Genomic DNA, 12,178 nt, shown 5'->3' with positions numbered 1-12,178 from the left:
TGTGCTTCCTGGATTTTATATGGACACACAGAATCGTGTGTGTATATAACGTGAAAGCAGAGTGACAATATGTAGGAGACGAAGGTGACCAACAGGACCTGCTGAGGGCGAGAAGAGGGGGGTGGGTGCAGGAAGGTAGAGGAGAAGATGGTCAAAATACAGTGTGTACTTGTGTCTACACACATGCCTGTCTAAAATCTAGTGCTATGGACAGTGAATTTAAACCAACCAGAAGTGTTGGTGAGATGGCTCGGTCAAAAAAGTGCTTGCCACAGAAACATGAGGACCCAGGTTTGAATCTCAGTATAAAGAGCCAGGCACAGCACTCAGCATCTGTAACCCCAGCAATCAGGGATGGCACAGGGAAACAGAGCCAGGGGATCCCTGGACCCTATCAGCCAGCCAGTCTAGCCAATTGCTGAGTTCCAGATTCAGAGAGAGACACTGTCCCCCCAAAATAAGGTGGAAAGCACTGGAAGAAGGTATTAGATGTCAGTCTCTGGCCTTCATACCTGTTCATACACAACCATGTGGACATCTATATGCTACATCATATATATGTTTAGGATGTTGGTCTCTCTAAGCCAGTCAGATCCCACAGCCTGATGAAACCAAGCTCCCCTGCCTCCCCCCACACCTCTTTTCCTTTGGGACAGAAAATTAAGAAGCCTGATGTACTAGCCTTGATATGCCACAGTCCCCAATTTACGGTCCTCCATTGCTTCTGACTAAATCACATGGTATGAAAATTCCTACCATCCCCTGAAGGGAGTAGAAGGCAGATGTTTTCCTTTGTTCTGGTGACTTCTCTGCAGGTTCCTTCTCCACACCCCCACCATCCTGTCCAGGACAGCTCTTGCTCTCACTGTAAACCATCCCTCTCCATCATCAGTATGCCATTTGGAGTGGTCAGAGATGTCTGCTGGGAATGCTGGCCTGGAACTTCATAGATAGCCCAGGCTGCCTCACCCTGTAGGGGATCCTCCTAGGTTCTGTAAGCCATCATGCCCAAGACCCTTCTTCTTAGTCTCCATGCCAGACTGGCCCACTACAGGACGTGGGAAGCCTGCATGATGCTGACCTGTGTGAGTGTGAGAGTACATCTGTCAGACATTTTTATGACGAAGTGTTCAGCCCTCCTCCCTGGTCCAGAGCGCTTGCCCGCCCCCTTCTACCTCCCCTTCCTCCCATTTATTCTCTCCTGCCAGTGGGCGCCCCTGCCTGACCCTCATTAACTCGAAGTGTAAAAACTGTCTGCAGCCTCCTACCATAGACAGAAGGTGAGGTCTGGGGCCAGGTCCCACTCTCCCCTGGAAGTTCAGAGCTCTATGGTTTATGGCTTGGCCCTATGGAACAGGCTGTGCTTGTTAGGGAATGGCCTCGAGGCTCCTCAAAAGCCCTGTAAGGAGTTAGTGCTTCCCTGGGATGCCTAGATCATATCCCTTGTTCCTGGGAAGCCAGCAGGGGTGCTCTCTAAGGTGGCACAGATTGCACACTGCCTCACCGGAAGGGCCCCAGGCTTAACGACAATGAGGTGGATGGCAGCCCCTCCCTGGGCTGTAGAAAGCAGAATCCAAGCAGCTACAAGTTGATGGATGCCTTCTTTGCCTCCCTTTTCTTATGCTCGGCTCTACCTTCCAGAGTGTTCCTGTCTGCAGGATCTCTGACCTCACCTTTCCATTTGAAAGCGGGGGATTGTTAACTCAACGTACAGAGGAAAGGGACCCTTGATAGGAAGGAAGGAGGGGAACTTGGTTCTGGGTTAAAATGTTCCATAGGTTCAGAACACTACAGGAGTGTTTGTTGAGATGCTACAGATGTGATGGATGAGGCAGGGGCTGAGCAGTGGGGCCAAGGCCTCTGAGTAGTACCTGTCCTTTGATGAGGAGAGGGCCTTCCCAGAGTGGGATGCTAACTGCCCAAGGAAAGACAGGCATTCTCCTCTACAGCTCGGGGCTCCTGGAGGCCACTCAGAGTGGGGCACAGGGTATCATGCTCCCTTGGCTTCTGTCCTGGAGGGGGTGGGTGGTGGTCTGCTTTCCTCCCTCAGGCAGCCCAGCAGGGCAGGCAGAGGTGAGTGGTCATATGCTGGTGGGGGACCAAAGGAAGCCAGGAGTCAGAAAGGATCGAGGTTTGTGGCAGGGAGCCCGGCCTGGCTTTGCTGAAGGAGACATTTGCTTTTTTATTAGTCAGGGAGAGCCGCAAACGGTCCTGGTGAGTGTGGTTGGGTTTATGTAACGTAAGCACCTAGGCACACAGTGTTCTACCTACTGCGGGGACAGGTGGGGCCCTTGTGCTGGCTGCTAGTGGCAAGTAGAGGTGGCTTTGCAACTCTCTCTCAGCTCCTCACTTAAAGGCTGCCCAGCCACCACTCCCAAGCAGGGCCACTGAGCAAGTTCTGTGAGGTGAGATGCCCCCAACTCTGCTCTCTGCCCTCCCTAACTTTCAAGACCCACAACATCCTCAGAAGAAGGAAGGGAGCGGGGCTGAAAGGGAGACAGAGCTTCGTGTGTCTCCATCTCTGGTCCAGGGCAAGGATCAGTGTGTGTGTCAGAGACCTTGATCTGGAGGTAATTGTACCAGCAACTTTGCTAAGGTCTGTCTCTGGGACGTCTTTGCTGGCTCCTAGCTGTACTGCGGTGAAGTGGGCTGCCTGGGTGGCCCTCAGCTGCTCTGGGCTGTGCCTCTACAACCCTCACTTTGTCGTGGCCCTCCCTGGTCCCTGTGGTGGCTGCTCCATGACTTACTCCATTGCTGACCTGTTCCTCGCCGCCGGCCAGGATAAAAATAGATGTTTCCATAGCGCTACCTCAGCAGCAGCAGCAGCAGCAGCAGCAGCAGCAGCAGCAACTTTCTCCCACTTGAGCCCCAGCCAGTGCTGGGCTCAGAGCTCAGAGCTCAGAGCTCAGAGCACAGAGCACAGATTGCAGGGCCAGGCCTGGCATTACAGTGTGCCTTGCTTGGAAGCCAGGCTGCTCATGAATGCCTCGTTGTTCAGGAAGGTGACCCTGGGTGTCCTGCCTCAGGCCTGAGGGCAGCCCTACTCACCTCCAGGTCTCTGGCCATTCTTTTGGCTCTCTGGTCTGCCTGTTGCTCAGGGCCTCAGCATGTATCCCACTGGGAGGTGTAGGAGCCTCCGTGGGTTTGTGCCTTGGGCAGTAGACCAGGATCCCAAGCTCCATCTACACCTTGCTGTCACCATCTTGATTGAAGGCCCTCACATTTTATTTAGTCCTAGGCTTTGTGACTTACATAGCTTGGGTCTGATGGAGGAGGGAGCCTGCTTCTGCAGAGCCCCAGGTTTGAATATAGGGAATATAGCCTGTTCTCTATTGGACCCATAGGTTGGAAATAAAAGCAGGATAGCCCACTGAATCTGCACAATGGGGAGACAGAGCCTTATTCTCTGCGAATCCCTGGGTGACATGTATGAGAAGCCGCCTTCTCCTTGCTCCAGGGGCCTTCTGTCTGAAGACAGCCATCTTGGAACTGGACATCTCAACATAAACAAGGCAAGGCCATTGTCCTCAGAGAACACAGATTCTGAGGAAGGACAGTACTGTTAGAGGCATATGGGGGGGACCCTTTGGACAAATGGCTGGATGGGGGTGTGTGCGTGGTAGGGAGTCTCAGTAGGCATGGTCTCCCTAGAAGCAGGGGGGAAGAGCTCCAGTGAGGCCTAGCAGGAAGGGAGGGAGACAGAGGAGAGGAAAGCAGTTGTGTTGTTCTTGTCAGAGGCAGGCTGGACAGGGAGAGGTGCCGGGACAGCCAGAGGACTCTCAGTGGACTCAGTCAGTCTGGTAGTGCTTGGCTGCTGAACAGTGGCAATTCTAGAAAGGGAGAGAAACCTGTAGCCAGGGCCAGGGCAAAGGTGGGGAACACAGAAAGCCTCAGGACGGAGCCTGAGGAGCTCCCCAGATCCACATCCATGGTGGTGTTCTCTGGGATCCTCAGAGTCAGGTTCTGATTGGTAGCCTGGGTCCAAGGAAGACCGATGGGATGGAAGCAGCTCCACTTGAACCTTTATGTACCAGGGCCCTCAACACAGGAGGCTTCCAGGAGATGACATGCTCAGAGCTGAACTACAGAATGTTCTGAGAGGGGTCTGTTGGCCTGCCAGACGGCCATGGCTTCAGAGCCCACCATTGCTACAGAGCCTTCTCTAGAAGCTTCCGGCAGGATAACCCCCAAGAGGAACTCACTGTGGGAAGAGTGGAGGTCTGTCTGGTAGGCAAGAGACTGCCCTACCCTCTGAGGAGCTGTCTACAAGTATTAAAGGTCAGGTGCCCTGGAATCAATCCTCCTGTGTGGGTGTGAATGCTCTACTTTGGAGGCCTCTCTCACTGCGTGGAACTGGAACATGGACTATGTGAATGCCTCCCAAATCTCCCGCTGGCCGGCTGGGGCAGTCAGCCAGCTGGTACTCATACCAGAGGCAGCCAGGCTTTGGGGAAGCTTCCCACAACCCTTTCACCATGAGAATGCTTGCCAGCATCTTGAGGGAGCACCCCTCAGGTGGTCTGGAAGGAGCATACTCCATTATGGTCAGAGGCAGTGTCCACATGTGTGTTAGACAGGGCTGTGGGCAGTTAGCTGCCTTCCTTAGTCAGCTTCAGCCAGTCCACAACCTAAAACCCCCATAAAGTTAGTGAGTGAGAGGCCACGGGAAGGCGTGGTGGACCTCGTACATGTGGGAGAGGGCTTTGTTTAGGGAATGGGGCTTAGTGTATAGTCAGAGGTGCTCAGGAGTGGAGCTACAGTCTTTTCACCAATCCGGCTACTAAGGAGGAGGGTCAGGGGAATGGGGAGAGAGGCCAGGGCTCAGTGTGGTGCTAAAAACAGTGCATTCACACAAGCAGAGTGTCTGTGTCCATCCAGGGACGGTAGAACTAATGGTTTCATCATGGTGTCCACTTAGGCCTGCTTCTCTAAACAGGTAGCATCCTTCAACCAGAATCCGGGGCAGGACCTGTGCTGTGCACAAGCCCTGCCTCTGCTGGAGTGGTGAGTGGTGTGCTGGGCATTAGCAGGGAGGGGAGAGGACCCAGACAAGTGCAGCAGGACCACAGCCCTGTACTCTGTCCTTGGCTGATCCACTGAGCTGCTGCAACTCTGGTGTCAGGCGGCGGGAAGGAATACATCCCAGCAGCAAGAACTGAACAGTACCACCAAAAAGCATCCTGCACCAGAAATCTATGCCTATGTGAAGTCTCTTTGCTGGGCAGCGAGAATGGGGACAAACTTTGGCCATGCCTAAAGCCTAAAGCTGTACAGGCTCTGTGCCAGCCCCTCAGGGCAAGGCAGGATCCTCTCCTTCACCCTGGCTGGCCACTGATTTCAGGGCTTCAACCTCCACAGCCTCACAGATCGTCTTTCTTGTCCTTTGCAAAGCGGTTCTTGGGTGCACCTTGCATGTGGGGAGAGCAGCACCCCACCCTCAGCGCATCCACTGGGATCCCTGAGACCAGAGACACCAAGGAAACCGCCTAAGCCTGCATGGCATGGTGTGGGCAGGGCAGTAAGCAGGTCTCCTGACACAAGCCTCTCTGGAATGCCCAGCCTGTGCCATTTATTCATTGGACCAGCAGCTGCTGAGCTAGGAGTGGGCAGCAGGAGAGGAAATAAGTAGACAGGGTAGGGCTGAGCCAGCAGGTGTCCTTGTGCCCTGCAGAGAAGGGTGGTCAGCTCTGCTGGAGGATGTGGTCCCTAGGAAGTCTCTGGGAGAACTCTTGAACTGCCCAGGTCCTGTGGGGATGAGTGATGTCCTCCTGAGGCAGCCAGTGAGGCTGACAGGAGGAGGCCTGGGTGTTTTTGTGTAAGGGTAGCCCATGCTCAGCTCCCACTTGGACTGCTGCTCCCCACCCCCACCCCCAGGGGGTGTGGACCTGACTTCCTGTTGACCCTGAAGAGCTTCCTCAGGCTGAGGACCGCCTCAGGGGCTTCCTTTGCATCTCCAGTCCACAAAGGCTCCCAGGCCAGTTTCCTTCTCCCTTTCCCTCTCTTCCCTCTTCCCCTCACCTGTCACTCACCTCAACCCCAGTATGTGGGGAGACACTTGAAGGAACAAGGTTAAGGCAAGAGAAAGGAGGGCCTAGCCCACAGCTGGGTGGAAACCTGGATCTCATTAACACCCCAGTCAGGGACCAGCATGGGGGTGTCTCGCCTCCCTGTCCTCCCTGCAGGGGCTGGGAGGGGCAGGGCATGCTAGGAGACAAAGCATTATTATTAGGAGCAGATGGGAGGGGGCAGGGAGGAGAGAGAGCGAGCTGGCTCAGGGCAGGGCTGGTGGGTAGGGCACAAGAGGACTGGCAGACCCTCTTCCCAACCTCTGGGGTCCAGAGCTCTTCACAGGAAGGCCCTGGGCCTGGAAGTGCTGCCTAGGACACAGCAAGGGTGAGAGGCACATCTGAGCATGGAGCAGACATACGGAAGGAAGCCGGTGTCTGCTGGGCCAGAGACGACACTGTGTGTGATGGGGATAAAAGGGGGTACCATGTTGACTGGTAGAGGTGCATTCTTAAAGCTTTGCTGATCACAGGCTGAAGGTGGGGTGACTGGGCTCCCAGGGACTGTGTGACAGCAGTGTAGGGGGATGTCTGGCTCAACCCACTTTTATGATGTTCAGGAGATGTCAGGGTGAAGATCATACACCCCAGCTCATCTACTGCCCTCAGAAACGCTGTGACTTTGGGGAAGAGCTTACATTGGAGACCTCGTTTGGAAGCTGTTGAATTCTGGATCACAGTCCAACAAGGGTACCCCAGCCCCCGGCTTTGCTTTCTAGTGCTCAGCAGTTGCCTGCATATCTGTCCAGGAAAGAGGCTTGGGCTGAGCAGGGCAGCCAGAAAGGCTGTTGTCTGGCGTGGAAGTCTCTGCCCTTCAGCACCCATTGACTTAGGATCTTGAGGAGAAGGAGGAGGAGGCAGGGTTGAAGGGGTAGGGCTAGGGTTGACCCCTGCTCCTTAACCAAGCACTCTTCCCACAGAGCCCCGCTGTTTAGGCAGCCCCAGCTACACTTCCTGTGCCACATGGTGTGGACCCTTATTCCTTCTCCAACATTTTAATTAGATCCCTCGCTCATTAGACGCTCAAATGCCTTCCAGACACCCTGCAGCTGCTTGGGCCCTCCCCACACCTGCCCTGCCAGCTGGGCCTCCCCCACACCTGGAAGCCATTGAGCCTCCAGCCAGGACCTTCTGATGTTGGACTTTCTGTGGCTGCCACCAGAGAGAAGCAGAGGTTTGCTGAGGAAGGGTGGGGGGCCTTTAGAAATTAGCTTCTTTAGTACTGTCACGAGGCAGAGAAATGGGGTTTGGCCCCAGCACAAGAGAGAGAGATCTGGGGTACCCTGCTTGCTTCACCACAGTCCAGGGAGCCAGTGAGTGCTCCAGTGAGTGCTCCTTGGTTCCCTTCCCCTCACTTTGCCTGGTCCCCTCAGCAGGGTCCCCTTGAGAGCCTCCCCAGGGCCCAGAGTTTGCTCTCTGCATTAGACAGTGGGACAAGCAGCTTTGATGTCAGCAGGCTTCTGTGAGTGTCCAAGGGAGCAGAGTTCAGGGCCTCAGTCCCAGACTTCTGTTGGACCACGATTCTCTTTCTTTATCTGTCAAGTTGTACCAACTCCAAGGTCCCCAGTCACATGGAACCAATGAATAAATCCAACATTTGTTCTAAGGGACAGGGTGAATATAAACTTTTCTAACCCTCAGATAGACCCTGAGAAGGGACACTGGTGCAGACCCCCCTACTTCAGGTGGGCATCAGGTACTTGGCAGCTTGCTCAAGTCCTTTCAGGCACATAGTGGCTAGCAGTGACAGGATCCCATCCCTGTCATCTGTCTTTCCCTTGTTCTGCTGCTCCCTGGAGTACGCAGCACTGACCCTGTTTAAAGTTCCCCCTTTGGTGACTGGAGAGCTGGGGATTGCTGCTACCCTCCCTGGGAAAGAGCGAGAGATTCTGATGGTGTGGCCAGACCAAGGTAAGCCTTTCATCTCTTCTGTTTTCATGGTAACAATGGGAAAATCATGCTTAGAGCTTAGAAATGTGCACATGTGGGCATGGGTATGTACACACACACACACACACACACACACACACACACACACACACACACACCAAGCAAACAACAACAAAAAACTATTGCTCCAAGCATGAAGTAGGTAAGGGCAGGGTCTGCATGCATGTGCGCCCTTCCCCCTCTGACCTTGCCTGGCTCTGAAGGGACATGAGTGTCCCTGGCTACCTACTACTGCTCCTCTGCCTACGGCCCCATCCCTCAGGTGGTGAGTGGCTGAGAAGTGTGAGGACCCTGGTATGGCAGCTCAGGTGGGCGCAGTGAATGGGGGCTGTGGGGAGGTGGTGCTGACTCCATGCTCCTCCTGTTACATGAGGATCCATTCTGGGCTGAGTTGGTTTGGGTGAACACATGGCTGTGAGCATTGGCTAGGGTTCACTTAGAAATGGGGAGCAGATGCTGAGCAGGGGCCCGCCCATCAGCCACCTGTGCAAGTGAGGTGGGGAAGTGCCTTAAGTACTATTCCATGCTGCCTCCCTCTCAAGGTCATGTTCCCCTAACAGAGGCTAGGAGGGGCTGCCTGCCAGGACCTCCATACTTCAAGGCCTAGAAAAGCCAGCCGGTGCCCAAGGTCTCCACGCCAGGTGGCAGGGATGTGGGGCTGGGCTGCAGATGGTGGGGACCAGTCTCAGTGACCCATCTCTGCACATTCCTCTCCTGCTGTCCCCAGCCCTCCCATTTCCACAGTCCTCCACGCCACCTTCATATCTCCCTTAACTCAAAGAGTACTGATGGATCAGGGCCCAGTATTATGCCCCTGGACCTCAGCTTCTCCCTAAAAGGACCTTATGTACAGATCCAGTCACACTGGGATACTAGTAGATGGATTGGGGGGAACTTAATTCAGTCTATAACAGCTTAAAAAAGGTGGGTGTGGTGGCTCAGCTTGTAACCCCTGCTTTCAGGATGCAGGGTGTAGTAGAAAGAGTTCAAGGCCATCCTGGCCTACATAGGTAGTTGGGTGCCTGGGATATATGAGAGCCTGTATCAAAATAACAGAACAACAAAACAAAACCAAACAAAGAAAAAGAAAGAGAGAGGAAGGAAAGAAAGAGGGAAGGAGGGAGGGAGGGAGAGACCAGTCCTACAGTTGGCAAGTCTGGGGAGGGGTGAGTAACTTTGATCAGGCAAGGCTCCTGATTGCCCTGGGAACCCGGTGAACTGAAGGAGGCAATGAGCGGTGCCTGGGCCAGAGTCTGTTGCCGCAGAGCCTCTGTGTAGCTAGTGTTCTCCATCTGTGGGACCTGCTGTGCTGAACTCCTGCTGTACAGCACTGGCTGACCAAGTCCTGCAGTCACTGCTGATCGCCAGGATGGACGGCAGCCGGGGGCAGCTCTGCCTGGCAGGTTCATCGCCACAGTCTGCCTCAGCCTGGTAATGCCAGCCTGTCTGCTGGAGTGCAGAGCCCCAGCTGGCAGGTTCGCCCTCCTCCTCTCTCTCTTCTTCCCCTCTCTCTTTCCCTTCTCCCGTTTTCTTTCCTTCCCCTTTCTCTCCTTTCTTCCTTTCCTGTCTTGGGAGGACCCTAACACTGACTGGCAGCTGTGCCCTCTCTTGGCCCTGCTGGTGACAGCAGTGGTCTCAGGTCCCTGGAGAGCAGCTTTGCCTGCAGATGTCTCCATGTTAGTGAGAGTTTGTGTTCAGCTGAAGCCCGACAGCCTGGTGGTCTTTACAGCTCACACTTCCCGCAGCTTTCTGGTTTTCCGAGCCCTCAGCAGATCGCCCCCTTGGGCTCTGTTTGTAGCCATCTAGGGTTTTCTCAAGCCTGTTCCTCTGAACGTTCCTGAATTCTCTGCGCATCAGTTTTAAAGTCCCTGCCACATCCTTGCAGGCATAGCTGGAGCCAACAGCCCCATTTCTCAGCAGAAGCGTTCCGAGGCAGACAGCTTTCCTGGCTGTAACAAAACGCTCGACATAATTAACTTACAAAAGCAAGTTTGTCTTACTTAGTTCACAGGTTTGGGGTTCTAATCCATGACAGGTTGTTCTGTGGCTTTGAGTCTGTGGAGAAACAAAGCCACTCATACCGTGATCCAGGGAACACACACACACACACACACACACACACACACACACACAGAGAGAGAGAGAGAGAGAGAGAGAGAGAGAGAGAGAGAGAGAGAGAGAGAGGCTGGTGTTAACATCCTCCGGTGACCTAAGGACCTCCTTCAGAGGTTCTGCCAACACCTCCTTGGGGACCAAACCTCTGGAGGACATAAAGGCCTTCACAGCCATGCCTGGATACTTCAGCCTTGCCTGGATACTGAGTGGGAAGAAAACTCTCACTATTCACTTCCTCAGTGGCTTTTCATTGCCTGTCCTCCAAGCCCATGGCTGCCATCAGTGCTGTGCAGTAGATGTGGTCCTTGCTGCTCCTGGGACGGCCACCGGCAGCCTGACACCTGGGAACCCTGAGATGCAGGGCCCCAGGCTGTATGAACAAGGTCCTAGGTGGTTTGTGGGCAAGTCTGGGATGCAGCCCTAGAGAACTGGTTTTCAGAACCGCAGACACTCACCTGGTAAGGGCTTTCAGTTTTTGTTCGAAGGAAACTAACTGTGTATCCTGAGCTGTGACATCCCATCAAAAAACCATGAAGACACTGGTCTCTGAGCAATCAAGGATAATGAGACAGGGACAATCTGTGGTGACTTCTGCCTGCCCTCTCCACTGGTCCCTCCTCATTCACCCTGGGTTTCCGGTCCCTGACCACATGCACCTTGTCACTACACTCTGTGGTTTAGGCTTTAGGGTATGGTGGGGGAGAGCCAGAACCCAAAAGTGTGACTTTTTGAGATGATTCCTCTCTGGTTTATTTTCCCTTGGCCCTTCTCTTTACTTCCCCCCTATACCCCCTCCTCCCTAGGCGAGAAGGCAGAGCAAGCCCAGCTTGGAAATGGAGGTCCTTTCTGGTCACACTGTAGATTTTCCTGTCTGAGGTCCCTTCATAAGGAGGATTCTAAAGAGCCTTGCTCCCCTGCACTAGCTCACCCCTTCCCAATCCTGGCAGTTGGCCACCAGCCCTAGTCTGCCAGAAAGTATATTTGATCTTTGAACCTAGGGCTGCCCTGGAGACAGATCTGGAGACTGCTAAGGCATTAGTGTGGCTGTGGTCCTGAGCGGGTCAGGGAGAGGGCAGGAGGCCTGGTAGGGACTGGAGGAGGAGGCTGTCAGACCTGCTGGGGGCTGTTCCTGCTCTCACACTCAGGTGAGATCCAACTGAAGTAGAATGCCTGAAAAATCAGCCCTTCCCTGCTGTTGGCAACACCATTATCATCACTCACCTCTATGGATGACAGCTGGTCATTTAGGTTATCCCACAGGTGCCTGGAATGGCTGGAGTTCACCCCTACACTCATAGGCTGAGTCCCCATCTCTGCACAGCTCTTGGGAGTCAGTTGGTTCTCCCACAGTCCCTTCCAGGCTGCGGGGAGCAGCAGGAGCCCGGTGTCTGAAATCTCAGTTTTCCCCCTATCAAGACCCATTTCTGCATGATAGGCTGGACTCCAGTGAGGGTGAGGTGTTGTCCTGGGATGTGGGTTCTTTCCTTAGAGTGGTCTTTGTCTTTGTCTTGTGCAAGCCTGCTCAGACCTCTAGCTGTAGAAAGCTTGGCCTTCCTGAGGGTGGGACACACAAACTCCATTGTCTTGATCCCTGTGAAGGTCTGTGTAGAGGGAGGAGTGGGCAGGTGGGTTGAGAGTTAGTGGGGAACTGGGAGTGTGTGGGAACAGGGCCTAATGCTTGATGCTGAAAGGCAGGGCCTTGAACTGGGGCTAGAACAGCATTAGCTGTAGGAGGTGTGTTCCCATAGGAACTCCTTGAACATGAACTTGGCATTAAGGTAACAACTTTGAGGCACAGGGATAACACAAAGGCTCTAGGTACCCTTGTTCTTCCAAGCCACTCATGAGCTTGGACTGCTGACAGGTTTCGGGCTCTGTCAGGATGACAGAGACCCATGTCCTATCAGGCCCAGCAATCCTGGATGCTCTGCTCTTTGGACACTGAAAGCAGGGCAATCCTACAGGAGGGGTTGGGGCCAATAGAATAGCAAGTTGAGGGAGATGCTGTGCCTGGTGGGATCCCCAGGGGTACAGAGGCCAATTGGGGG

Source organism: Onychomys torridus, chromosome 3 (assembly GCF_903995425.1).
Source record: "Onychomys torridus chromosome 3, mOncTor1.1, whole genome shotgun sequence".
NCBI lineage: Eukaryota > Metazoa > Chordata > Mammalia > Rodentia > Cricetidae > Onychomys > Onychomys torridus.
The sequence above is the reverse complement of the archived record's forward strand: the minus strand, read 5'-3'. Positions refer to the sequence as shown.